The sequence below is a fragment of the Phyllobates terribilis genome, unplaced genomic scaffold, assembly GCF_046119375.1.
Source record: "Phyllobates terribilis strain yellow unplaced genomic scaffold, ASM4611937v1 Scaffold_9__5_contigs__length_417890890, whole genome shotgun sequence".
Taxonomy (NCBI): Eukaryota; Metazoa; Chordata; class Amphibia; order Anura; family Dendrobatidae; genus Phyllobates; species Phyllobates terribilis.
In genome coordinates, this window is record NW_027362769.1 from 112,329,650 (window position 1) to 112,355,455 (window position 25,806).

General features: G+C 40.3%; 1 protein-coding gene and 1 long non-coding RNA gene across 5 annotated transcripts in view; one reads left to right on the forward strand and one right to left on the reverse strand.

Moving 5' to 3' along the window:
• LOC141161712 (uncharacterized) overlaps window positions 1-9,773 on the reverse strand; it is a 54,231-nt gene extending 44,458 nt beyond the window's left edge. The window contains exon 1 of the long non-coding RNA XR_012250677.1: window positions 9,638-9,773. This is a non-coding gene — a long non-coding RNA (uncharacterized lncRNA). The remainder of the gene's footprint in view (window positions 1-9,637) is intronic.
• Window positions 1-25,806, forward strand: part of LOC141161711 (neurabin-1-like) — a 110,826-nt gene that overhangs the window by 9,007 nt on the left and 76,013 nt on the right. The window lies entirely within an intron of this gene.

Here is a 25,806-nt window from a genome sequence, read left to right on the forward strand (position 1 = left end):
AAATCTGTTTACATGTCATAAAATTCACAAAAATAATCTCATTTGCTAAAGTGATTTTACTAAATTATAACATATTATATATAATTATACAGTACAGACCAAAAGTTTGGACGCACCTTCTCATTTAAAGATTTCTTTGTATTTTCATGACTATGAAAATTGTACATTCACACTGAAGGCATCAAAACTATGAATTAACACGTGTGGAATTATATACTTAACAAAAAAGTGTGAAGCAACTGAAAATATGTCTTATATTCTAGGTTCTTCAAAGTAGCCACCTTTTGCTTTGATAACTGCTTTGCACACTCTTGGCATTCTCTTGATGAGCTTAAAGAGGTAGTCACCGGAAATGGTCTTCCAACAATCTTGAAGGAGTTCCCAGAGATGCTTAGCACTTGTTGGCCCCTTTGCCTTCACTCTGCGGTCCAGCTCACCCCAAACCATCTCGATTGGGTTCAGGTCTGGTGACTGTGGAGGCCAGGTCTTCTGGCGTAGCACCCCATCACTCTCCCTCTTGGTCAAATAGCCCTTACACAGCCTGGAGGTGTGTTTGGGGTCATTGTCCTGTTGAAAAATAAAGGATGGTCCAACTAAACACAAACCGGATGGAATAGCATGCCGCTGCAAGATGCTGTGGTAGCCATGCTGGTTCAGTATGCCTTCAATTTTGAATAAATCCCCAACAGTGTCACCAGCAAAGCACCAACACACCATCACACCTCCTCCTCCATGATTCACGGTGGGAACCAGGCATGTAGAGTCCATCCGTTCACCTTTTCTGCGTCGCACAAAGACACGGTGGTTAGAACCAAAGATTTCAAATTTGGACTCATCAGACCAAAGCACAGATTTCCACTGGTCTAATGTCCATTCCTTGTGTTCTTTAGCCCAAACAAGTCTCTTCTGCTTGTTTCCTGTCCTTAGCAGTGGTTTCCTAGCAGCTATTTTACCATGAAGGCCTGCTGCACAAAGTCTCCTCTTAACAGTTGTTGAAGAGATGTGTCTGTTGCTAGAACTCTGTGTGGCATTGACCTGGTCTCTAATCTGAGCTGCTGTTAACCTGCGATTTCTGAGGCTGGTGACTAAGATTAACTTATCCTCAGAAGCAAAGGTGACTCTTGGTCTTCCTTTCCTGGGGCGATCCTCATGTGAGCCAGTTTCTTTGTAGCGCTTGATGGTTTTTGCAACTGCACTTGGGAACACTTTTTCAAAGTTTTCGCAATTTTTCGGACTGACTGACCTTCATTTCTTAAAGTAATGATGGCCACTCGTTTTTCTTTACTTGGCTGCTTTTTTCTTGCCATAATACAAATTCTAACAGTCTATTCAGTAGGACTATCAGCTGTGTATCCACCAGACTTCTGCACAACACAACTGATGGTCCCAACTCCATTTATAAGGCAAGAAATCCCACTTATTAAACCTGACAGGGCACACCTGTGAAGTGAAAACCATTTCCGGTGACTACCTCTTGAAGCTCATCAAGAGAATGCCAAGATTGTGCAAAGCAGTCATCAAAGCAAAAGGTGGCTACTTTGAAGAACCTAGAATATAAGACCTATTTTCAGTTGCTTCACACTTTTTTTGTTAAGTATATAATTCCACATGGGTTAATTCATAGTTTTGATGCCTTCAGTGTGAATGTACAATTTTCATAGTCATGAAAATACAGAAAAATCTTTAAATGAGGAGTGTCCAAACTTTTGGTCTGTACTGTGTGTGTATGTGTGTCTATATATAATATATATATATATATATATCAGATTTATCTAAAAAAATTCTGTTTTAACCTCTGTAAAATAACACCAAATTGGTATTTGCAGCAGAGATGTCTCATTGGGTCTTTGCTTCTGCTCTCCAGTCTGTCAAACTGCTTATGTAAATAAGAGGCAGGTTTTCAGTTCAAAAAAGCTAATTGACAATGACTGGCATAGTGCATGCTATAAAGTAAGGGAAGTTCTAGCGCCTTTAGTGCTGGCAGAATGTAGTCCACTCAAAAGGAGTACATGGCAAGCTACAGAGCATGAGGATTGGGACAGTTCCTGGACATATTAGACTAGTATGTTCACCAAAAGCAGTTTTAACTTCTTAAGGAGTACTGCAAGATTATACTTTTCTATAGGTTTTGTGTGAAAGGAACAGTTAACGCTATTAATCTTGATGATCTTTTGTACATAAATGTTTATTTTTTTTCTCTCATGAACTTCCACAATGCATTGCACTGTGGTAAGGAAAACTGCAGAAGTTTGAATTTTAACTTTTCAATTAGAAAAGCAAATTTGACTTAAAGGGTTAGTACCATCTCCAAGAACCTCTCCCAAGTCCCAATATGTAATGGGTGTAATAATAATATTAGCAAATACCGCTAATTACAAATGTAGTATAGTTTTTCTGATTCTTTATGTCTCTTTCCTCATGTGCAGGCATCGCAGGACCTTAGGTGTCTATGGTTACAACCACTAATATAGTGTTAGCTAGTGCTCGTAACCATGGATACCGAAGGCCCTGCAATGCCTGCACATGAGGAAAGAGACCTAGCGAATCAGAAGAACTATACTACATTTGTAATTGGAGATATTTGCTAATATTATTATTATTATTATTATTATTATTACACCTACAGCATATTGGGATAGGCTCTTGGATATGGGAATACCCCTTTTAAGTGTTACAAAATGAGCAATTTTGCTAATATTTTTCTTGTACCTGGGGTTTTTTTTTTTTTTTTACTATTCTCACCTAAACCTATGATAAATTCTTATTTTTCGTGAATTTTTGAAGTATGGTACTCCAGTATAGTGGATGTAGTTTTATACTACAGCTGCGTTCCGCTTTCTCTGACAGTCCCACAGACATAAATGGAGCAGGAGTGAAGCCTGTTCCTCTCTGCTCTACTCAGTACCGTCTAATCCCCAGTTTCCAGAGAGCCCAATCTCCGAATCAAGGGGGTTCCAGTGGTCAGGCCCCACACCCTCCTCCCCTTTCTCCCGAGATCAGAAAGTTGACCAGATAACTTTTTAATATTTTTGGGAATCACTCTTGAAAATCAACAACATGCAATAAAGCAAAGTAGTTTGACAAGTTTTGTCATACTTTAAAAAAAAAAAATCTATTGCTCTCCTGTGGAGATGACCAGGATGTAATAATCTGTTCCTGATTTGGCAGCTCGGGGTGTTCTGCTCGATGACGTACATGAGGAGCGTCAGCGTCTCCGGAGAATCGTTTGACAGTATGGAAAGCTGCCAGCACATGATTAATTGCTTACAGACCACTTTCTGTAGGAAAGGTAAAAGTGTTGCAACATGTCTGCTTGTCTAAAGGGACCTTCCAAAATCAATCTCAAGGGCAACTGCGGAGTCCTGCTGTTAGGAAGCCCCCACTGATGCTGAATGACTGTCCAAGTAGTCGAAGTACAAATGCGCCACTGATGCCAGATATTGGACTTGGCACAAATAAAGTGCATCTGACGATCACATATATAGGGCTAGTTACATTTGCAGTCTTTTTCCAGATTCCAGTGTTTTGGTTTTTTTTTTTTTGCATCCACAAGAGCAGTTTCATTGAACTGAACTTCGCTCTCTAAAATCCTTATGGTGCCCAAAGATGAGCATAATAAAAGTTTAGATGCCTGGACGTTGCAGCTGCAATACGACCCGGGACCACTTTGAAGTCGTATAGTAGGGGCCCTACAAGTTGGCACCCTTTTCTTCATGGGGGAAATGATTGTTTTCTTTGGCCTTCTATATTCAGTTCGTGTACTGTTTTTAGACTTTTTTTTTTTTTTGTTCAATGCTTATTGTGTAAATGGTCATTAACCATAAATAGGGGAATAAGTGATGGTGCATCACTAGGATATCGCTGGACATCAGATCTTTGGGATGAAGGGGCTGTAGTTCTGATGCCCCTTTAAGTGTTTTCTTTGCACGGGGGCATTCTCTGCCACCAGCTGCATCACTATTCCGGTTAATGGGGCCAGCTGCGGTTTCCTGGAAGCGTCACTAAGTAGTGTACTTGCAGGAGAAATCGACATCTTGTTTAATAAAGGCACTATTGTCCCACCCCTCCCAAAAAAAATGGCCAATTTTTGAAGTGTGGATCAAGCCCGCTCATTAAAAAAAAAAAATACAACAAATAGTGCTTGTACGTTTTGTGATCCAAGCCCTATGTTTTGTTGTATTTCTGTTTTTATTTATTTATTTTTTTACCACATGCAAGAAAAACAGATGCTACACTAAGGCCTAATTCAGACGTCCGATTTTTCACGTACAAGTGCCATCCATGGGTTTTGCATAGATAGCACTCAAACTGTGGGGCCGTTCACATGTTCATTATTTTTTTTTTCCTCTTGGACCGTGTAGTCCTCAGAAAATATCACCGACTTGTCCTATTTTTGATCCAAAGGTCGGATCATAATCAGCAATACAAGTCTATGGGTCCGTGGAAAAAATTAGACTGATTTTCATTAACTGTCAGAAAGGAAGTGGAGAATTTTTATTTATTTTTTATTTTTTTCTCCCCTATTCATCTACATATGAGAAAATCGGATGAGGCACATACCACACTCTAAGTCTGATCAGAATAATTTATTTAGAATAATCGGTAAAAATGGATGAAAATCGGAACCAGCACAGTGATGGAAAACAAACTAATGAATGGCTCCTTACTGAGGTTTTTGACAGAGCCTCAGAGTTTGAATGACGGGTTTGGCTGTTAGATGAGTATTTGTCTCCTTAATAGTACAAGTTGCCCTTTCTTCCTACCTCCTTGCTTAGCTAAATATTTGTTCCCTTTTCTCCCAGTTTGTTTGGCACTCCTTCCCCTACAAGAATAATCCTTATTTGAGAAATCGGTCTCCTCTCCAGCACACAGGCTTGAGAACAAACATTTTAATTTGCTTGTAAATGAAGAACGAAGCATCTAATTGTGTACTGGGAGGCACGGTGCTGCCCTCGTCCTTTTGTAGGTCTATCCAGTTTCGGGTGTGCGGTTTTGTATTTTCAGCTTTTGAAGTTTATAGGACGTTCTTGTAAAGTTTGTGTAGGAAGAACTTGTGAGAACGAGGAGGTTTAATCATTGCTCGTACTGTGTAATGGAGAGTGCAGGTAACTATTATGGATCCACGTTATACTTGTAATTGACTTTTCATATAGGAGAACTCTTGTATAAAGTCTTTTTTGTTTCTTATGCTAAGTTTGATCATCATTACCGCTCCTGTGGGGGTTGACATGTTTTCCCATTACTTCGGCAGGGATAATATTTGTGATGCTACACATATTATATTTTTTTTTATAATATGTGTGGCATCATGAGAGTGGGGATGACCTGTCTGTCCTATCTTGCCAATTGGTTGTCTGGAGTTTAAAGGGTTAAAGGGGTTTTGGAAAACCTCCAGTCCACTGACTTTTTTTTAATTTTTTTTAGATATTTTTTTTTCCTGAGCATAACTTGCCCTCCCCGGGTCCAGCACTGAGTCTGCGCCACTGCTCCCTGGGGGCTGTGATTGTCAGCAGCGCTGCAGCCAGTCACTAAGCTCAGCAGCTCTGAGCAGCTCGTGCTGTCGCCTCGAGCCCCATGATGTCAACACGGCATATAAAAAGGACCAGGAGCAGCGGCTGAGACTTTGGGTCAGTAAAGCACAATTTTTTTTTTCATTTTTATTTTTTTATATAAACATGCGACAGCCAGGAGACATGGGTCAGAGGTGCACTTCCAAATTCTGTAACAAACTCTTTCCGCTTGTAAATGCTGTGTTCTTTGACTAGGAGACTGGCCACCTCAGGTAGACTGCAGAGGTGACCCATAACCTAGGTAACAAGCCGTAAACAATAAAATTAAAAATCCCTCTGTTCTTTGGAACGGAGGAGTTTTTTTTAATATGAGGTAAATTGCATAGTTGCTTGTTATTACAATTTTACCCATTGAAGAAGATGAGACAAACCTTTAAATGGGTTATCTACTCTTAATAGCGTTGACAATGTTTAAAAGGCAAAACCGTACTCAGCTGAACAGCTGTGAATCCAGCACTTAAGTGAGAGAAAAAATGTTTCTAGGAGCGGGATCAGGATCTCGCTGTTCTGAGTGCTCTTCTTCCCTCTTCATAGAGTTTAATAAGCGCTGTAAGCTCATACTTCAGTGACTGGCAATCCTTCTTGCTTTTGACCAAGATGGATTTGAGCTGTTTTTCAGAGTCGTTGAGGGGAAGAAGTGTCTCATAAGTGGAGAAAGAAGCAGGTTTATTTGAGAAGATGCATCGCAAAGATTTTTTTTAATAGTCTTATACTATTGATTTATGTAGTTTGTTAAAACTACTGTCTGTGACTATTTAATTCCAAATTCCTGAGTTCACGTTCCTTTGACAGTCACATGAACACATCTATTTATTTATTGGGGGGGGGGGGATTTTGCATAGGAAAATAACAATTCAGCATTCATGTTTTATTTTCACATTATGCCTTAGAAATAAATCCTTCTGTGGACATTGTGGTTTCTACTTCTCTTTGATGCCTAGATGCAGACGGCACTTGTGGTAATGCTGGTTTGTGAGCGTCTGTCCACAGGGAGAAAATTACTGGGTATCTGCTGGGAGCTTGCAGCGCGCATCACCCGACGTTTATAGTGAGGCCGTAGGTTTGATCTCCAGTCCGGGATAATCTGTGTGAGTGTAAATACCTTTTACAAGAGGGAACTCACTTTAATGTTTTCTGCTTGTTACAAGTGCAAGTTTTGTATTATGTCCATGATGTAAAACTTTTATTAGCTTGTTAATTCTATTGATGTAGATCACTTTATATCTAATTAGCTGAGACTTCTATTGTTATATTAATCTGGAATATTTTAGGGTTTGTTCATGAAGTCATATCAAGTATGTACGGTGTTTGTGTGCCCTAGCAGTAGACTTCAGAGAGGTGGGTCGTCCACTTGTGGGTCGTCCACTTGTGGGTCGTCCACTTGTGGGTCGTCCACTTGTGGGTCGTCCACTTGTGGGTCGTCCACTTGTGGGTCGTCCACTTGTGGGTCATCCTCTTGTGGGTCGGAGGTGGACCAATTACCATACATTATATTAAGGCCATCTATGTCTACTAATCCCACATATTTTAACAGGTCAGGCTGACCATGTGCATGGGGCATCACCTGACTGTACCCAAAGGCATATATGGATTTTAACATGCCTTTGTTCCCCCTTTCTCTTAACCCTCCCCATATCCCTTCAAAACAGGAGATAAGCTGTTACCAGGGTATTCGGGCCTCTGGTATTCTCACCTTCCCATTAAAAATACATGAAAAACTTTAGATGTTTCAGCTCCTTCGTTAAAATCCAGAATTTATTCAGTTCATATTAAAATGTGTAAATGCTCCTGAACCGCACTCAGACAGGGGAGGTACAGCAATGTGTTTCGATCACAAGCGATCTTTACCAAACTGACACCCTTCAAATCCCACAGTCCTTTAAGCTGCACAATGACCAATCAAATTCTCCAGCCATGTCACATGACATGTTGCAGGTCCTATGTTTAACATATATATATATATATATATATATATATATATATATATATATATATATATATATATATATATATATATATATATTGAGACAAAGATTAAAAAAAAAAAACAAACATAAAACATCATAAATGTAACCGTTGCCTTGATATCAATAATGAAACATCTAATTTTGTTGCGTTTATTTAAACCATTCGACCCCCATCGTGCCAAGGTTATATATCCAAAAGGCATCGCGTGTGAGGAGACACCGCCTGATGTCTCCTTCCCTTAATGATGTCGTAACGTGTTCAATTCCACATACCTGGAGGGAAGCTATGCTACATGAGTGATTGGAGATGAAATGTCTCGCCACTCGTGAAATATTACGATTTGTGTTTGTAGTGTTTAAAATATCGTAAACATGTTCAGATATACGTGTTTTTAATTTATGGGAGATACATCCCACATATGCTTTGTTACAAGCAGAACAATTAATTTTATATATGACATTAAATGAATTACAATTCATGAATGAAGAAATCCGTATGGTGGTGGTTCTTTAATCAGCATTTAAAGTCTTGGTGTAATAAGCTTTAGGTGCATAGGGAAGCACTCTGCGTAGGGTCTTCGGTTTCTGCCCCTGCGCCTCCCTCCTGTTTGAATTGAAAGTTTGCGCTGCGGGCGTCACTTGTGCATATTAATCTCCCATCGGTCTTCAATAACCTGTTGCCGGTGGCAAATTGAGAGATCAGCTGGCGCCATTTTATTGAAAGCCGCCGGGAGATTAATCTGCACAAGCACCGCCTGGAGGCAGATGCAGACACCAGAGGAAGGCGGAGGGGTCGGGGATTACCCGAAGACCCTACCCACAGTCCCACACTTATGCACCTAAAGCTTATTACTAGTGTTGAGTGAGTATCTTCTATTAACCCTTTCGCCGAGTATGCTCGCGCCGAGCTTCAAGTATTTATAGCTGCTCGGTGATATGTTTGAATCGCTCCCGTGTGCATGATTTGCGACTGTTTGACAGCTTTATTACATGTGAGGAATGTCTATTTCTTACACATTCCTCACATGTAATAAAGCTGTCAAACAGTTGCAAATCATGCACACGGGAGCGATTCAAACATATCACCGAGCAGCTATAAATACTCGGAGCTCGGCCTGAGCATACTCGGACAGAACATACTCGCTCAACCCTACTTATTACACCAAAACTTCAAATGCTGAGTAAACACGGGGAGAACATACAAACTCCTTGCAGATGTTGTCCTTGGTGGGATTTGAACCCAGGACGCCAGCGCTGCAAGGCTGCAGTGCTAACCACTGCGCCACCGTGCCTTTTGAGCAAGTACAGCCATGAGTCTTCTTGGGAATGATGCAACAAGTTTTTCACACCTGGATTTGCGGATCCTCTGCCATTCTTCCTTGCAGATCCTCTCCAGTTCCGTCAGATTGGATGGTGAACGTTGGTGGACATCCATTTTCAGGTCTCTCCAGAGATGCTCAATTCGGTTTAGGTCAGGACTCTGGCTGGGCCAGTCAAGAATGGTCACAGAGTTGTTCTGAAGCCACTCCTTTGTTATTTTAGCTGTGTGCTTAGGGTCATTGTCTTGTTAGAAGATGAACCTTCGGCCAAGTCTGAGGTCCAGAGCACTCTGGAAGAGGTTTTCATCCAGGATATCGCTGTACTTGGCCGCATTTAGTTAAAAGTTGGTGAAGTCCATCAATTTCCTATCCTGTGTGTAGCGGCCTCCCGACTCTTCCCTAATAAATGAAGTTATGGGAGAGAAGGATCCTTTTGGATCGGCGGAGAGATAAGCCCCTGCCGTAGTGGACATAGGAATGCTCGGCCTAATTGAGTATTCCTGTGTATGGGGGGAGATGGCGCTCGTTAGGCCAGCGATCTGACTGCTATCTAATATGCATGATGAGCTTTTAATATAGTTTCCTCTTTAAAAAAATTCCATAAACATTAATAGATTCCTCATTAATACTCCGTCTGAAGTCATTCTTAGTTGCTTCAAGCCTGCAAAGTCATGCAAGTTGCAATCTGTTCCTCGTCTATAACAGAAGTCTTGCCACCCCTCTACAAACTCTTCATCACATCAACTGAGTATAGGATAATAAATACCATATATGCACCTACCTCCTGAGTGGTTTGCATAAATAGAAAAATAACTTGCGCGGTTTCTGCACCGTTCCCTTGTATACCTCTGTGCACTACAAAGTGGGGCCGGAGCTTTTAAATGCTGACTGCTTGAGTCAATGGGTCCATTCTTCTCATCTTTCGGTCTTGTAGAGCTGCGCTTCTGTATTGGATAACAAACGACAGCGAGGCTATTGTCTGATACTGTTTACTTGTTATGTGCAGCCGGATGGGAGCCAAAGTCAATTGCACTAGGTCGTACAGTACTCTATCATCACGCTAATATTCCTCATAAGCTGTAAGTAAGGAATAATGCTGCTGCATACCTACCAGGAACCATTGATGGTAAAGACTAAGATCACCTAAAATACCCACGTCGCCTGTAAGGACCTGTGGAAACCCACATTTCTTCTTTACACTACAATTAAAAAATTGTAACCCTCGTTCTACTAAAAAATGCTAACCTAGTAAATGTAATCTCTCCATCATAGGTCACTCCACTCCTCTGTCGCGTCTGTGATTGTAATAGAGTCCGGCGTATACCTGTGGTCCATAGTGACGTTACTGCAATGTGCCGGCCTACTGATGTCCACTCGGATGTTATGCCATCCACTATATTTTATTTTTACTAGTCTTAATGAAGAAATGTTTTCTTTTATAGGTATTGTCTGGTCTCCACATATTGGTAAACTATCCTGAGGATAGATCGTCATTATTGGGTCGGAGGGATTCGACTCCCTGCACCCCCACCAATCAGCTGCTAGTAATTCCGGCGCAGCTCCATTCGTTCTGTAATGACCGCTACAGGGTGGTGTAGATCAGTTGTAATACCCGAGAATAGCAGCTGTTCTGCAGTAGCCGCTAGTAGCCGCTTCACAAATTGCATGGAACTGCGAGTTGGAATAAGATTTGTTCCTACAGTGGGGAAAATAAGTATTTGATACACTGCTGATTGGAGAGGTCTGTAATTTTTATCGTCAGTACACTTCAATTGTGAGACAGAATCTTTAATAAAAAAAAAATAAAAAAATCCAGCACATCACATTGCATGATTATTACATAATTAATTTGCATTTTATTGCATGAAATAAGTATTTGATCACCTATCAACTAGCCAGAATTCTGGCTCTCACAGACCTGTTAGTTTTTCTTTAAGAATCCCTCCTACTCTGCACTCATTACCTGTATTAATTGCACCTGTTTGATTTTGTGGACAGGTGTCTTTTATACAGGTAACGAGCTCAATCACACTCCAACCTCTCCACCATGGCCAAGACCAAAGAGCTGTCTAAGGACACCAGGGACAAAATTGTAGACCTGCGCAAGGTTGGGATGGGCTAACGGACAATAGGTAAGCAACTTGGTAAGAAGCCAACAACTGTTGACACAATAATTAGAAAATGGAAGAAACACAGGATGACTGTCAATCTTTTTCGGTCTGGGACTCCATGAAAGGTGTCGTCTCATTGGGTAAGGATTATTCAGAGAAAGGTCAGGAATCAGTCCAGAACTACACAGGAGGACCTAGTCAATGACCTGAAGAGAGCTGGGACCAGAGTCTCAAACATTACCGTTAGTAGCACACTAAGCCGCCGTCATAGATTAAAATCCTGCAGGGCACGCAAGGTCCCCCCTGCTAACGCCAGCACATGTCCAGACCCGTTTGAAGTTCGCCAATGACCATCTGGATGATCCAGAGGAGGCATGGTAGAAGGTCATGTGGTCAGATGAGACCAAAATAGAACTTTTTGGTATCCACTCCACTCCCTGTGTTTGGAGGAAGAAGGATAAGTACAACCCCAAGAACATCGTCCCAACCGTGAAGCATTGTGGGGGAAACATCATACTTTGGGAGTGCTTTTCTGCAAAGGGTGCAGTCGTCATGTCCTGTTATTGAAGGGAGGATGGATGGGGTCATGTATCGCAAGATTTTAGCCAACAACCTCCTTCCCTCTGTAAGAGCATTGAAGATGGGTCGTGGCTGAGTCTTCCAGCATGATAATGACCCTAAACACACAGCCAGGGCATCTAAGGAGTGGCTCCATAACCAGCATTTCAAGGTCCTGGAGTGGCCTAGCCAGTTTTCAGACCTGAATCCAATAGAAAAATCTTTCGAGGGAGATGAAACTCAATATTACCCAGCGACCGCTCCAAAACATGAAAGATCTGGAGAAGATCTGTATGGAGGAGTGGGCCAAAATTCCTGCTGCAGTGTGTGCAAACTTGGTCAAGAACTACAGGAAACGTCTGACCTCTGTAATTGCAAACAAAGGTTTCTGTACCAAATATTAAGTTCTGTTTTTCTATTGTATCAAATACTTATTTCATGCAATAAAAAGCAAATTAATTATGTAAAAATCATACAATGTGATTTTCTGTTTTTTTAATTTTAGATTTTGTCTCTCACAGTTGAAGTGTACCTACGATAATAATTACAGACCTCTCCATTCTTTGTAGGTTGGAAAACCTCCAAAATCGGCAGTGTATGAAATACTTCTTTTCCCAACGGTCCAAAATCCACTACTAAAATTTTTACTTTTAATGAATCCTATTAAAATGTGTCGTACCGATTTATGGACCACATTGTTAAATTTAAAACTCGGTGTCACAATCCGTGTAAGAAATTGTATCCGTGTATAGGTTAAGTGCTTATTATCATTATGTCTACTTCAAATGTTTTTCTCGAGATGGTACCTCTATTAGTAATGCACTAATCTTACATTAAAATCTCGATAGCCTTCCCAATATGTTTCACTGGAGCATCGGCTTCATCTGGGGGATTGAGGCTAATCCTCAACTCCCCTAAGAAGCCGATGTGCCAGGATTTAAAAAATGAATGCTTAATAGATAAGATACATTTTAATACGATTTAAGATCTGTTTTTATTAGTAGTACAGAAATGGGTAGATTCATTGTGCCATTAATGGACATAAAGGAACGGGTAATTAGAAATGTTTTTCACATCTTTACTATAGGGCGTTGATTATTCATTGGTGTAAGATGCACCAATTCATTGAGGCGTTCACCTCTTAATAAGTTTGCTTGCTCCAGCAAACAAGATGTACTCGAATCATGGACTGGACAGCTATCCAAGGCTAGATTTAAAATTTTTGTCATAATTTACACTTTCAAGGCATAAATTAGGACAAATTTGCCTGGCCGTGCTCAGCTACGTCTCCTCACCCTAAGCGTCATTCATTTTTCAAAAGCATTAATAGCGCTGGCGTAAGACTGTTCACACGCAGCGTTTTTGCTGTAGCCAAAACTTGCTCTCTTGGCAATAAAAACTCTGTGGTTTAAAAAAAAAAAAAAAAAAAAAGTAATAAAAAAATACAAAAAATTTCACTTTTTGGGGGAATATGCATTACAAGACCTCATTCAGATGTCCGTGTTGGACGTAAGTGTTCTATCAGTTTCTTTTACGGATACAACACGTATCCATTATCCTATGCTGCTATTCACATGTGCGTGTTTTTAGAAGGGTCGTGTATTTGTGCAAAGCACATGGAGACGTGTGTTTTTTTTTTTTTTCCGGCAGCACTGATGAGATGGGCCAATACAAGTCTACGGGTCCGTGAAAAACACATACAGTCCGTACTTAACATTGTAGAGTATAGGAGAAGCGTTGTAATTTTATTTATCAATTCGTGAAAAACAGTGACTGATAGTAAAATGACACACCTACCACACAATGACTGTCATCAGGACAACTTTTTCTTGAAAGGGATTGCCAGATCACCACATATTGATAACCTATCCTAAGGATAGACCATCAATATTAGATTGGAGCAGTTTGACACCCTGAACTCCCACCAATCCTCTTCTAACTCGGGCACAGCTCCATTCATTGTGTAGTGACTGCTGCCAGGTACTGCAGATTAGTTCTGTTTCAAGAGAATAGGAACTGTTCTGCAGTACTCTGCAGCGACTGCTACACAAATTCAATGTGTTTCCATCCAGCCATCGCCAGACTTTACAACAGCTGATTGCTGGCGGTACCTGGCATCAGACCCCCACTGATCTGATATTGATGACCCATCCATCTTGTGGCCTTTTAAAATGTGGAAGAAAAGGGGTATGCCATAACCATTACAAAGATACGTTGTATGGGTAGAGAGGCCAGGGACGCTGAGGCTGTAATATATTATTTCCAGCGGTCAGTGGATTCCTGTGACAAGCTGAGCATCTGCCCGGAGAGTCTAGGAAGTTTTTACAGAATAGGGAAAAGCAGTAGAGTAAAAAAATGTCACTTTATGTGGTCTCCAAAAAGAGTGAAAAGTAAAAAAAGAACACTATTGCAATGTTTTACCTTTTTAAAAATATTAATTGGAAGACACTGAAAAAAAGTCATTTTACATTTCCTTATAACATGTATGATGCTATTTTAAGGTGATTTAAAGGGAATATGTGAGCAGGTTTTTGCTATGTAATCTGAGAGCAGCATGATGTAGGAGCAGAAAGCCCGATTCCAGGGATGTTTCACTTATTAGGCTGTCTGCTGTAGTTCCAATACAATCAGTGTTTTATCATCAGGAGATTATCCGTGCAGGACTAGGTTTCACATGCACAAGCAGGCTAATCTGTGTGAACCCTTCCCCACCTCTGATTGGCAGCTTGTACAGTATACACAGGAAGCTGCCAATCATTGCTGTGGGCCGGTTTTGTACTCAGCTCAGCATTCTGAGCTCTGCTACATCTACAGCAGAGAAAACAGGGATTCTATCAAAAGTGCACCAAGCAGTGCAGTAAGTGACACATCGCTGGAATCAGGCATAAATCTGATGACAGATTCCCTTTAATGAACACTGTAAAGCAAAAAATAAAAAGTTGGGAAATGTTTTCTCTATCTAATAAAATAAACATTACTGTAACCCCCCTCAACCCCCCCCCCCCAAAAAAAAATGCTCCCAAACAAAAGAACATTTAAGGGGGAAAAAATCATAAATAATTCCACTCTAAGAGACCAATCCTTGATTATTTTATTCTTATAAAAATAACATTACATATGCTATATATTACATTTTTAAAACATTTTTTTTCTTTCAATAAAACGTTCTAATAACTCGCATTGGTCACAGTTAAAAGGAGGAAAAAAAAACACATACAAAAGCAATACATTTACAGCTGACTGTTGCAGTGACCCGCGCTGGGTCGTGGGTACCTCCAGGCATCTGGTTGTCATGGGAACGGTAAATGTTTCCAGCATAACACATGAATGCTGTAAAGCATTACTCAGTCCTCTGTGTGGAGGTGGCCGGAGCGGACCGGTGCCGATTCTGCCGTGGGCCTGTGGAATGTCTTCTCGCAGTTACCTTGTATTCTCCCCTTGTGTACTGTTCCCAGCACACAGTGACTGCAAGGACCTCCGCGGACATCTGCGCGTCCAGTTCATTTACAATAAGGTCTCGTTCCTATACTTGTAAAAGCACGCCGGCTAAACGAGAGCGTTTGGGATTTTCTTGGCCTCCCCTTTTATTAAGAGGCTTTTGGTAAAGAAAGAGGCATTGTGTGCCATAGCTGAGATATTCCTTAGCAACCACTCACATTCTTTCTGCAGATCGCTGGCAGCGCAGACTGTATATTGTAATGGCGTTACTTGTCCTCCTGGAGATAATGTCAGGGTCCTGTTCAGTAAAATATCCAATGATTTTTCTTTTTCTTTTTTTTATATATGTTTTTTTCCATACACTATTGTTGCAATTCATACACTGCTCAACATTGAAATTCAGGACCAACATGGAAAAGTCATAAAATTATGGAAATCACAGGATAGATAGACATTTTACTTTATACGCAAATGATTAAAAAATGGAAACGGTCAAAAAGCATCTTGATTTATTCAGTATTGAGTATGAGTTCCATGTGCAGAAATTCCCGTACCTACAGCCTTGGCTGCTATCAGTTGGAGTATTAAAGGTTGTCTGAGGAATGTTCTGCAGTGCTGAATGCACTCCGGCATGGAAATCATCAAGATCCGCTGCTGGCAGCTCGTAGCGGTGGATGCCGCGTTGTGATGTCCAAGCCCCCATGTGCTTCGTAGCAGTCAACTGAAGAAGGTCATTAAGACCGAAACGTTTTGTGTTATTTCTGTGTGCAGATTAAAGTTCCACAATAAATTTTCACTTACAAAGGACATTTGAGTGCCGAGGCTTTTTGAACATTTTTTAGGAGGACACCTTTTGTAAAGTAGGAAACAACTCATGGAAATGTGAACAAGGCATAACGTTATACTGATTAAACAAAATTGTATCATTTTTATATTAAAACAATTAAAAAATAGGTCATTGATCAACTTAACAAAACTGCATTGTTGGTAAATGTGAATTAGAATTACTAGTGTATAATTAATGGAATCTTTGAAAAGTTGGATTTGTTATTATTTGGATAAGAGACGAAGGGACCGGAATTCATCTGACAATTTACTGCAGAAAACTGGCACTCACAAATTTTGCGGATTTGCCATTTTTACCCCAGCTCCGCAACTATTCTGAAAAGTTGGCGCTTATTGGAAGACTACGTAGCCGCATAGATTTATTATGCAGATAATTATAACTTACAACATAGTGAGAATGTACTCGCCAAGTGTTTTCTTCTGCTTGAAATGGTAAAGAAGTTCACACGTGCCGCCCGTTGAACACCTCTGGTTGTGGCAAACATGGGAATTTTCAACATTTAGTAGTCAAACTGATCCCCATTTGAGTAAAAGTATGAACATTTCCAAAAGTAGCCAAATAAGTTCACTAATAAAGTTCATCCATAGACCAAACTCAGAGATTTAGATGTTTTCCAGTAGACCTTATTAATCACTAAACTGCATACACTGGAGTTTGGATTCATTACAGAGCATAGGCTTTCTATTGAATCTGTACTGGGGTCTACGTGCACTCTGTCAGGAGCTTGTGTTCTCTCTTCTTTTGAGCGATCATTGGGGGTCTCGACACAAATCCTCACCAATTTGTGGGCAGTTAGAATGCCGGCAAAATATAAAAGAATTGCTGAAAAGTTTAGTTACTCTTTTAAAGCATGATGGAGAGATTATAGATTATATAGAAGTTGTCTTAGTAGAGGAGGCAGGCAGAGTGATATCAAGAATACAAAAAACTCAAACTACAGTTTTTGCAAAAATTCTAATGTCTATTTGAACTTTCGCAAAATTTTTCACAACTCCTTTTATGCCGGTCTTGGCTAGTTCCGCCAACTTTTTTTAAAAAACTTTTTTTGAAACTACGACTGAAATATACTTGAGTCATTCACTGGAATGCTTGCGCTGGCGCACAATATTTGAAAGATGGAGCAAATTCATTGAGATACACTGTTAATGAATTGAGTGCATCTTACTCCAGTGCTCTGTTCATCAACATTGGAATATAAAGCACCCGTCTTGATAAATCGGGGCCATTGTGTCCAGTATATTCTTTTAGCTAATTTTTCCTTGCTAAGATTCTAGGTTCTAGTAGCCCTTACTTAGGAGGAGAGCTCCTCAAGACCATCTCTATAGTTGTGCTTGAAAGGGGCTGGCTGTCTCCTTCATTAATGTCAGCTTCCTTCTCTGTGCATCAGCGTTGACGGAGATGGTGGCTGGCTACGTTGCTGAAATGAACCAGCACCCTTCGTTGTGTCTGGGGTATGTTCCATTTTTTGCGCTGTCAAAACAAACATGAAAGTGGAACTTCTGGGACCATGACTGGGCTGAATCCAGGTTATCGCTGCGGATTTTAATAAAAAAAAATATATTCGTAAATTGAATAATAGTACATTTTATACATAATAAAGCGTATGTTTCTTCCGCTGGGCAACTCATTTAAGCTGCCAGAGGCAATTTAATGAAAGTTGAAGTATTGTTACTGTCATTTGTAAACTCAATAAAATAATTTTCTGATCCTCACTTTCTTCAATGATCCTATAAACTTGTGCTCACTTTCTGGTGTTGGCTCATGTCTCACAGGACAGAAGCATGGTGCAAAGTGCAGTAAATGGTCTCCAGCCACCTAGTAATGGACATACAATAGGTGCCTGTATTGTAGCCGGATGCTTGGCGTGTCATACCTGAGGAATGTGCTCCTCCTTATATGTCTACATTCCTGCTTTCTAGCTCATGTATTGCACACACCCTTCAGCAATTGTTGGGCAGGTGAGCGCTTCCTATGGCAATGTACACTCTTCCGGCCTTTGCTCTCCTACTACTATGAACTTTCTAGAGCTTAATAGAAGTTTTATAGGTCTTTAATCTGTGCTACTATATTTCCCAGCATCAACCGACAGCCTCCTGGTAGGAATTGTAGTTGCGGACCACTGATATTATAAGCTAGTGCAGGCGTGTTGTGTATGAAGTCCTGACCGATGGCTAGCTCTTGTGTTTGGCAGGATTTGAATCTTGGCTTTGTTCAGAAGAAGGGCGCTCTACACCCTTTGGCAGGGGCGCTCTACACCCTTGGGCAGTTCAAACGTTTCTTTGCACCCATCCATTTACGAAATACCTTTGCAGTTGTATTTCCACACCAACTGTTGCCACATGCTGTCTATGTATGCTGAGAGTTGTAGTTTAACAATTGGAGTGCCGAAGATTGTTCGTCTTTCACTACCCCCCGTTCTTGACATCATACTGTATTCATCACATCTTTTGTTGTTGGCCGTTTATTTCAGTAGAGGGGGGAAAAATAATCAAGGATCATGAACTGCTTGTGTAAACTATAACGCCTTGTTCACACGTTACGTTTTTGCCGTTGAAAAATGCAGCGTATTACAGTGCTAGCAAAGTGAATGCTGCTTATTTTTTCCTTGCAGTTTTGAACCTTCAAAGTGTTTTTTCAGATCTGCAACATGTCAATTCTTTTAGCATTTTTTTTTCACACATTCAAATGAATGGGAGAAAAAAGTTATTAAAACACATATTATTCAGTGATTTTCCTGCCAACGCACACTATTATTTGCAGCAGATTTTTCTGTTGCAAAAACAAGAAAGGTGCACATATCATGAGGACCTTTTGGAGCAGGTCTAAATTAAAAAAAAAAACAAAAAAACAAAAAAAAACCAACCCAAAAACTTCAAAAACTCTTGGAAAACTCTTCAAAGTCACTTCTGGAAACGAAACGCTCCCTAATGAGGGAGGGTTTCCAGAAACAGATTCCAACCTGGCTTGGGTCACATTCCAGTGTTGGGAGCTCGATCCCCTGTGTCACAGAAGAACACAGTATGTAGAATGATATTTAGGCATTCTGTATTCTTTGCACATGTCTTCTTTTGTTGTTCTAACATAGATACTTTTGCATTACTAATTCAGCCTAAATATCTTCTCCATTGAAGCAGTAATGACTCAGTCTTGGGCCAGCCCTCGATGCCCTAACCATTCCTTGCATGCCAGTGGTAAGAGACTACGAAAGCCCTTCTCCCCACAGCCGCCATTTACGGTAACAGGATCTGAAAAGCAGCTGCTTTAGAAATAAGTATATGAATATAATTTTAAGCGAAGCAGAACGTGCACAATGTCTTACTACCAGGAATGCAGACGCATTAAATGTTTGTGATTCTGTGGTCCCCGCTAGTATAATCCAGTTGTGTGCGCCAGAAATAAGTGATCATATTCTAGGAAACGCTCGAGCGTGTGATATACTGCATGCGCTGCTCACATTACTTGGGGCTTTCTTTTTGGCAGACCTCATTTTAAGAGGGTCTTTTTTTTTTTTTTTTTTTTTTTTTTTTTTTTTTCTTCTTCAGGTCTTCATAATTCTGAGAGTTTCAAAAGTTTATTTTTTATTCTTAGTACATATTCTATTAATAAAAATAAGAAAATTGGAGACCATACCCAATGGAAACATTTCATGGCCTGCACAAATGTGTGTACACACATATATAATATAATATTTGTACTCAAAAGTTTGACATACCCCGGCAGAATTATTCCTTTCTTGGCCTTGTTTCAGAGAATATGAATGATAACAATTTATTGTAAAACTACTGTGTTCTCTCTTTTTAACCGGTTCCCGACCGCCCACTGTAGATAAACGTCGGCGCTTGCTGGGCTCTGTGCAGCGCCGACGTTTAAAAACGGTGGGTGGTATCGCAGCGCTCAGGACCCCCAGGGTCCTGCAAGCGCTGCAATTCCAGTGCAGAGCGTTAGCTCTGACAGGGGACATCATCGGGACCTGATTGGATCAGGTCCCAGTGATGTTAACCCTTTGCTGTGTTCTATATGCCGCGATCTATAGTGATCGCGGCATATAGAAGATAGAAGGAGGAGAGGGGGTCGTCTTACTTACCTCTCCGACGACCCCTGATAGCTTCCAGGACCTGGGGTTGCTATGGCAGCTGGTGGTCACATGACCGCCTCCAGATCTGCCATATATGGTGTCCTGCCTGGCTCAGCCTGCAGCTGAAGCCAGGCAGGAGACTAACTGTGAAACAGTCAGCGAAGATCTCATGTAATGTAATACATGTCTATTACATTACGTGAGATCAGTGATCAGAAAAATAAAAATTAATGTCCCATACAGGGACTAAGTAAAAATGTAAAAAAAAAAGTTTTTAAATTGTTAAAAAAAAATCACAAAATAAATAAAAAAAAATAAAATATTAAACCAATAAATCCGTATATTTTTACAAAACCAAAAAAAGTTCACACATTTGGTATCGCCGCGTCAGAAACAACCCGAGCTATAAAACTGTCACACTAATTAACTCCTTCTGTGCACACCGTAATAAAAATAAATAAAAAACGGAGCAAAAAAATATGCTTTTTCATCATATCGCCAAACAAAAAGTGGAAAAAAATGCGATCAAAAAAACAAAATAGAAATAAAAATGGTACCGCTGAAAACGTCATCTTGTTCCGCAAAAGAAAGCCGCCATACAGCTCCATCAGCCTAAAAATAAAAAAGTTATAGCGCTCAGAATAAAGCAATGCAAAAAAAATATTTTTTTCTATAAAATTGTTTTATTGTGTAAAAGCACCAAAACATAAAAAAAATATACAGTAAGTGTAGTATCGCTGTAAACGTACTGACCCGAAGAATAACGCTGCCTGATCAATTTTACCACACGCAGAACGGCATAAAAAAACCTCAAACAATTCCTGAATTGTTTGTTTTTGTTAATTTTACCTCCCAAAAAACGGAATAGAAAGCGATCAAAAAATGTCACGTACCCAAAAATGGTACCAATAAAAATGTCAACTCGTCCCGCAAAAAACAAGCCATCACATGACTGTCGGCCGAAATATGGAAAAATTATAGCGCTCAAAATATGGTGATGCAAAAACTAGATTTTGCAAAAAAAAAGCGTCTTTTAGTGTGTGACAGCTGTCAGTCATAAAAACCCGATATAAATCTGGTATCTCTGTAATCGCACCGACCCGAAGAATAAAGTAATCTAATCAGTTATATCACACTAGGAACGGCGTAAAAAAATAAATAAAACCAATTCTTCACCTGCTACTGATTTGTTTATTATGTCTCCCAAAGATCGCAGTAAGGCTCTGCTCACATTTATCCTGCGCTCTGCGCTGAGCGCTTACACCAGAGTTTCCGTGTAAATCTCTGAAATACGTGATTCAGACCGAACCCATGACGGAAGATTCCCTGTAATGAGGCAGATATAGGCCACTGTGGATGCCGTCTGGCCTGTGATCCCACGGTGTCATTTGTTTTAGGCGTGCATAAAAGTGCGGTTGGCCACAGTTTTGTGCACTTCTGAAAAAAAGGACACCGCTAAACAGAGACCAGACGGAGTCCAGAGTAACTCTGCTGCCTCATTACAGTGAATGGATCCCGCAGGAGTTTCATCTGAATTACATCACTTGGAAATTTAGATGGAAACCCTGATGTAAGTGCTCAGCCTAGAGCGCCGGATAAATGTTACGTAAAATGTTCCCAATAAAAGCTTCAACTCAGTCCTCAAAAAAAGCTAGTCCCCACTCAGGTCCGTCATCTGTTAAAAATATAAGGGACTTCCAAGTTACTGGTAGCAGAAAGGCTCTGGAAAAGCAAAATGGCCCTTGCCCCCCAAAAGAAATTCAGAAAATTTTGTGCTCCCAAATCTAAATGCCTATTCTACAATAATTTGTTCTCCAATTGTCAAATAGCACTCCGTCCCCCCCAGATCTCGCCGTATGGCTGAGCGGTACGATACAGCTACATATGGGGTATTGCCACTTTTAGAAGAAATTGTGTGACACATTTCGGCACCATTTTTTACCCATTGCCCTGTGTGAAAATGTAAAATCTGAGGGTAAAACATTTTTTTGTGGTAAAAATATAATTATGCTTTTTTCACTGCCCAATGGTATAAATTAAAAAATGAAAAAATACTCACTACTTCCCTAGATGAATTCCTTGAGAGGTGTAGTTTACAAAATGGGGTCACTTGTGGGGGTTTCTGCTGTTTAGGCATGTCAGCGACTCTTCAAATGTGACATGGTGTCTGCTGCCTATGCCAGCCAACATAGCGCTCCTTTCTCTTCCGAACCCTGCCGTACACCAAAGCAGTGGTTTTCCCCCACATATGGGGTATCAGCGTACTCAGGAGAAATTGTACAACAAATTTCATGGTGCAATTTATCCTATTACCCTTATGATAATGCAGAATTAAGGGATGAAAAACGTTTTTGTGGGAAAAATGTGAAAATTTTATTTTTACAGCTCAATATTATAAACTTCTGTGAAGCAGCTGGGGGTGCAAGGTGCTCACCACGCATCTAGATAAGTTCCCTAAGGGGTCTAGTTTCCAAAATGGTGGCACTTGTGGGGGGTTTCCACTGTTTAGGCACATTAGGGGCTCCCCAAATGCGACATGGCATCTGCTAATTATTCAAACAAATTTTACATTCAAAAAGTCAAATGGCGCTCCTTCCCTTTCAAACCCTGCCGTGCGCCCAAACAGTAATTTGCCTCCACATATGGGGTATCGGCATGTTCAGGAGAAATTGCACAACAAATTTCATGGTGCAATTTATCCTATTACCCTTATGATAATGCAAAATTAAGGGATGAAAAATGTGAAAATTTTATTTTTACAGCTCAATATTATAAACTTCTATGAAGCACCTGGGAGTGCAAGGTGCTCACCACACATCTAGATAAGTTCCCTGAGGGGTCTATTTTCCAAAATGGTGTCACTTGTGGGGGGTTTCCACTGTTTAGGCACATCAGGAGCTCTCCAAACGCAACATGGCGTCTGCTAATTATTCAGACAAATTTTACATTCAAAAAGTCTAATGGCGCTCCTTCCCTTCCGAACCCTGCAGTGCGCCCAAACAGTGGTTTTCCCTCACATATGGGGTATCAGCACGCTCAAGAGAAATTGCACAAAAAAATTTGGGGTCCATTTTTTCCTGTTACCCCTGTGAAAATAAAAAAAATTGGGTCTAAAGTAACATTTTTGTGAAAAAAGTTAAATGTTCATTTTTTTCTTCCACATTCAAAAAATTCCTGTGAAGCACCTGAAGGGTTAATAAAGTTCTTGAATGTGGTTTTGAGCACCTTGAGGGGTGCAGTTTTTAGAATGGTGTTACTTTTGGGTATTTTCTGTCATAAAGATCCCTCAAAGTGACTTCAAATATGATGTGGTCCCTAAAAAAAATGTTTTTGTAAATTTTGTTGGAAAAATGAGAAATCGTTGGTCAACTTTTAACCCTTATAGCTCCCTAACAGAAAAAAAATTTTGGTTCCAAAATTGTGCTGATGTAAAGTAGACATGTGGGAAATGTTATTTATTAACTATTTTGTGTGACATATCTCTCTAATTTAAGGGCATGAAAATTCAAAGTTTGAAAATTGCAAAATTTTCAAAATTCTCGCCAAATTTCCGATTTTTTTCACAAATAAACGCAAGTTATATCGAAGAAATTTTGCCACGATCATGAAGTACAATATGTCATTGAAAAAACATTCTCAGAATCAGGGGAATACGTTGAAGCGTTCCAGAGTAATTACTTCATAAAGTGACAGTGGTCAGAATTGAAAAAATGGGCCCGGTCACGAAGGCAAAAACAGGCTCTGGTGCGAAGTGGTTAAATCTTAATGACAACCAAAAACATCCAAATGACCCTGATCAAAAGTTCACATACCCTGGTGATTTTGGCCTGATAACATGCACAGAATTTGACACAAATGGGTTTGAATGGATACTAAAGGTAACATCCTCACCTGTGACCAGTTTGCTTGTAATCAGTGTATGTACATAAAAGCTGAGTTGAGTTTCTGGGATCCAGACAGACTCTTGCATCTTTCATCCAGCCACTGATGTTTCTGGATTGTGAGTCATGGGGAAAGCAAAAGAATTGTCAACGGATCTACGGAAAAAGGTAGTTGAACTGTATAGGAAAGGGATACAAAAAATATCCAAGGAATTGATAATGCCAGTCAGCAGCGTTCAAACTGTGATTTAACAAAGGGCAAATCAGGGGCTCTGTAAAAACCAAACCACGGTCAGGTAGACCAACAAAGTTTTCGGCCACAACTGCCAGGAAAATTGTTCGGATGCAAAGAAAAACCCACAAATAACATCAGCTGAAATTCAGGACTCTCTGAAAACTAGCGGTGTGACTGTTCAAGATGCACAATAAGGAGGCACTTGAAGAAAAATGGGCTGCATGGTCGAGTCACCAGAAGAAAGCCGTTACTGCGCAAATGCCACAAAGTATCTTGACTATAATATGCCAAACAGCACAGAGACAAACCTCAAAACTTCTGGTACAAGGTAATTTGGAGTGATTTGACCAAAATGGAACGGTTTGGTCACAACCATAAACATTACATTTGGAGAGAAGTCAACAAGGTCTTTGATGAAAGGAACACCATTCCTACTGTAATGCATGGAGGTGAATCGCTGATGTTTTGGGGATGTCCGCTACAAATGCACAGGAAACTTGGTAAAAGTTGAAGGAAAGATCAATGCAGCACGTTATCAGCAAATACTGGAGGCAAATTTTCACTCATCAGCCCGGAAGTTGCTCCACTCTGGGGAGATCTCGCGCGCGGTTCATGCTAGACAGCCCAGGATTTTACAGGAACTAGAGGCTTTTTGCCAAGAAGAATGGGTAGCTTTACCATCTGAGAAAATAAAGAATCTTGTCCACAACTAATAGAAAAGACTTCAAGCTGTCATTGAGGTTAGAGGGGGCAATGCACAGTATTAAGAACTGGGGTATGTGAACTTTTGATCAGGGTCATTTGGATGTTTTTGGTTGTCATTAAGATTTAAAAAGAGAAAACACAGTAGTTTGACAATAAATGGCTTCACCCAACTAATAACCATGAGTGGAGAAAAAGTTTTTTGTTCTCATTCATATTATCTGAAACGAGGTCAAGAAAGGAAAAATTCTGTCGGGGTATGTAAACTTTTAACCACAACTGTATGTACAGTAGAGACCAAAAGTTTGGACACACCTTCTCATTTAAAGATTTTTTTTCTGTATTTTCATGACTTTGAAAATTGTACATTCACACTGAAGGCATCAAAACTATGAATTAACACATGTGGAATTATATACTTAACAAAAAAGTGTGAAACAACTGAAATATGTCTTATATTCTAGGTTCTTCAAAGTAGCCACCTTTTTCTTTGATGACTGCTTTGCACACTCTTGTCATTCTCTTGAGGAGCTTCAAGAGGTAGTCACCGGAAATGGTTTTCACTTCATAGGTGTGCCCTGTCAGGTTTAATAAGTGGGATTTCTTGGCTTATAAATGGGGTTGGGACCATCAGTTGTGTTGTGCAGAAGTCTGGTGGATACACAGCTGATAGTCCTACTGAATAGACTGTTAGCTGCTTTTTTCTTGCCATAATACAAATTGTAAGTAAAGAAAAACGAGTGGCCATCATTACTTTAAGAAATGAAGGTCAGTCAGTCCGAAAAATTGGGCAAACTTTGAAACTGTCCCCAAGTGCAGTTGCAAAAACCATCAAGCGCTACAAAGAAACTGGCTCACATGAGGACCGCCCCAGGAAAGGAAGACCAAGAGTCACCTCTGCTTCTGAGGATAAGTTTATCCGAGTCACCAGCCTCAGAAATCGCAGGTTAGCAGCAGCTCAGATTAGAGACCAGGTCAATGCCACACAGAGTTCTAGCAGCAGACACATCTCTTCAACAACTGTTAAGAGGAGACTTTGTGCAGCAGGCCTTCATGGTAAAATAGCTGCTAGGAAACCACTGCTAAGGACAGGCAACAAGCAG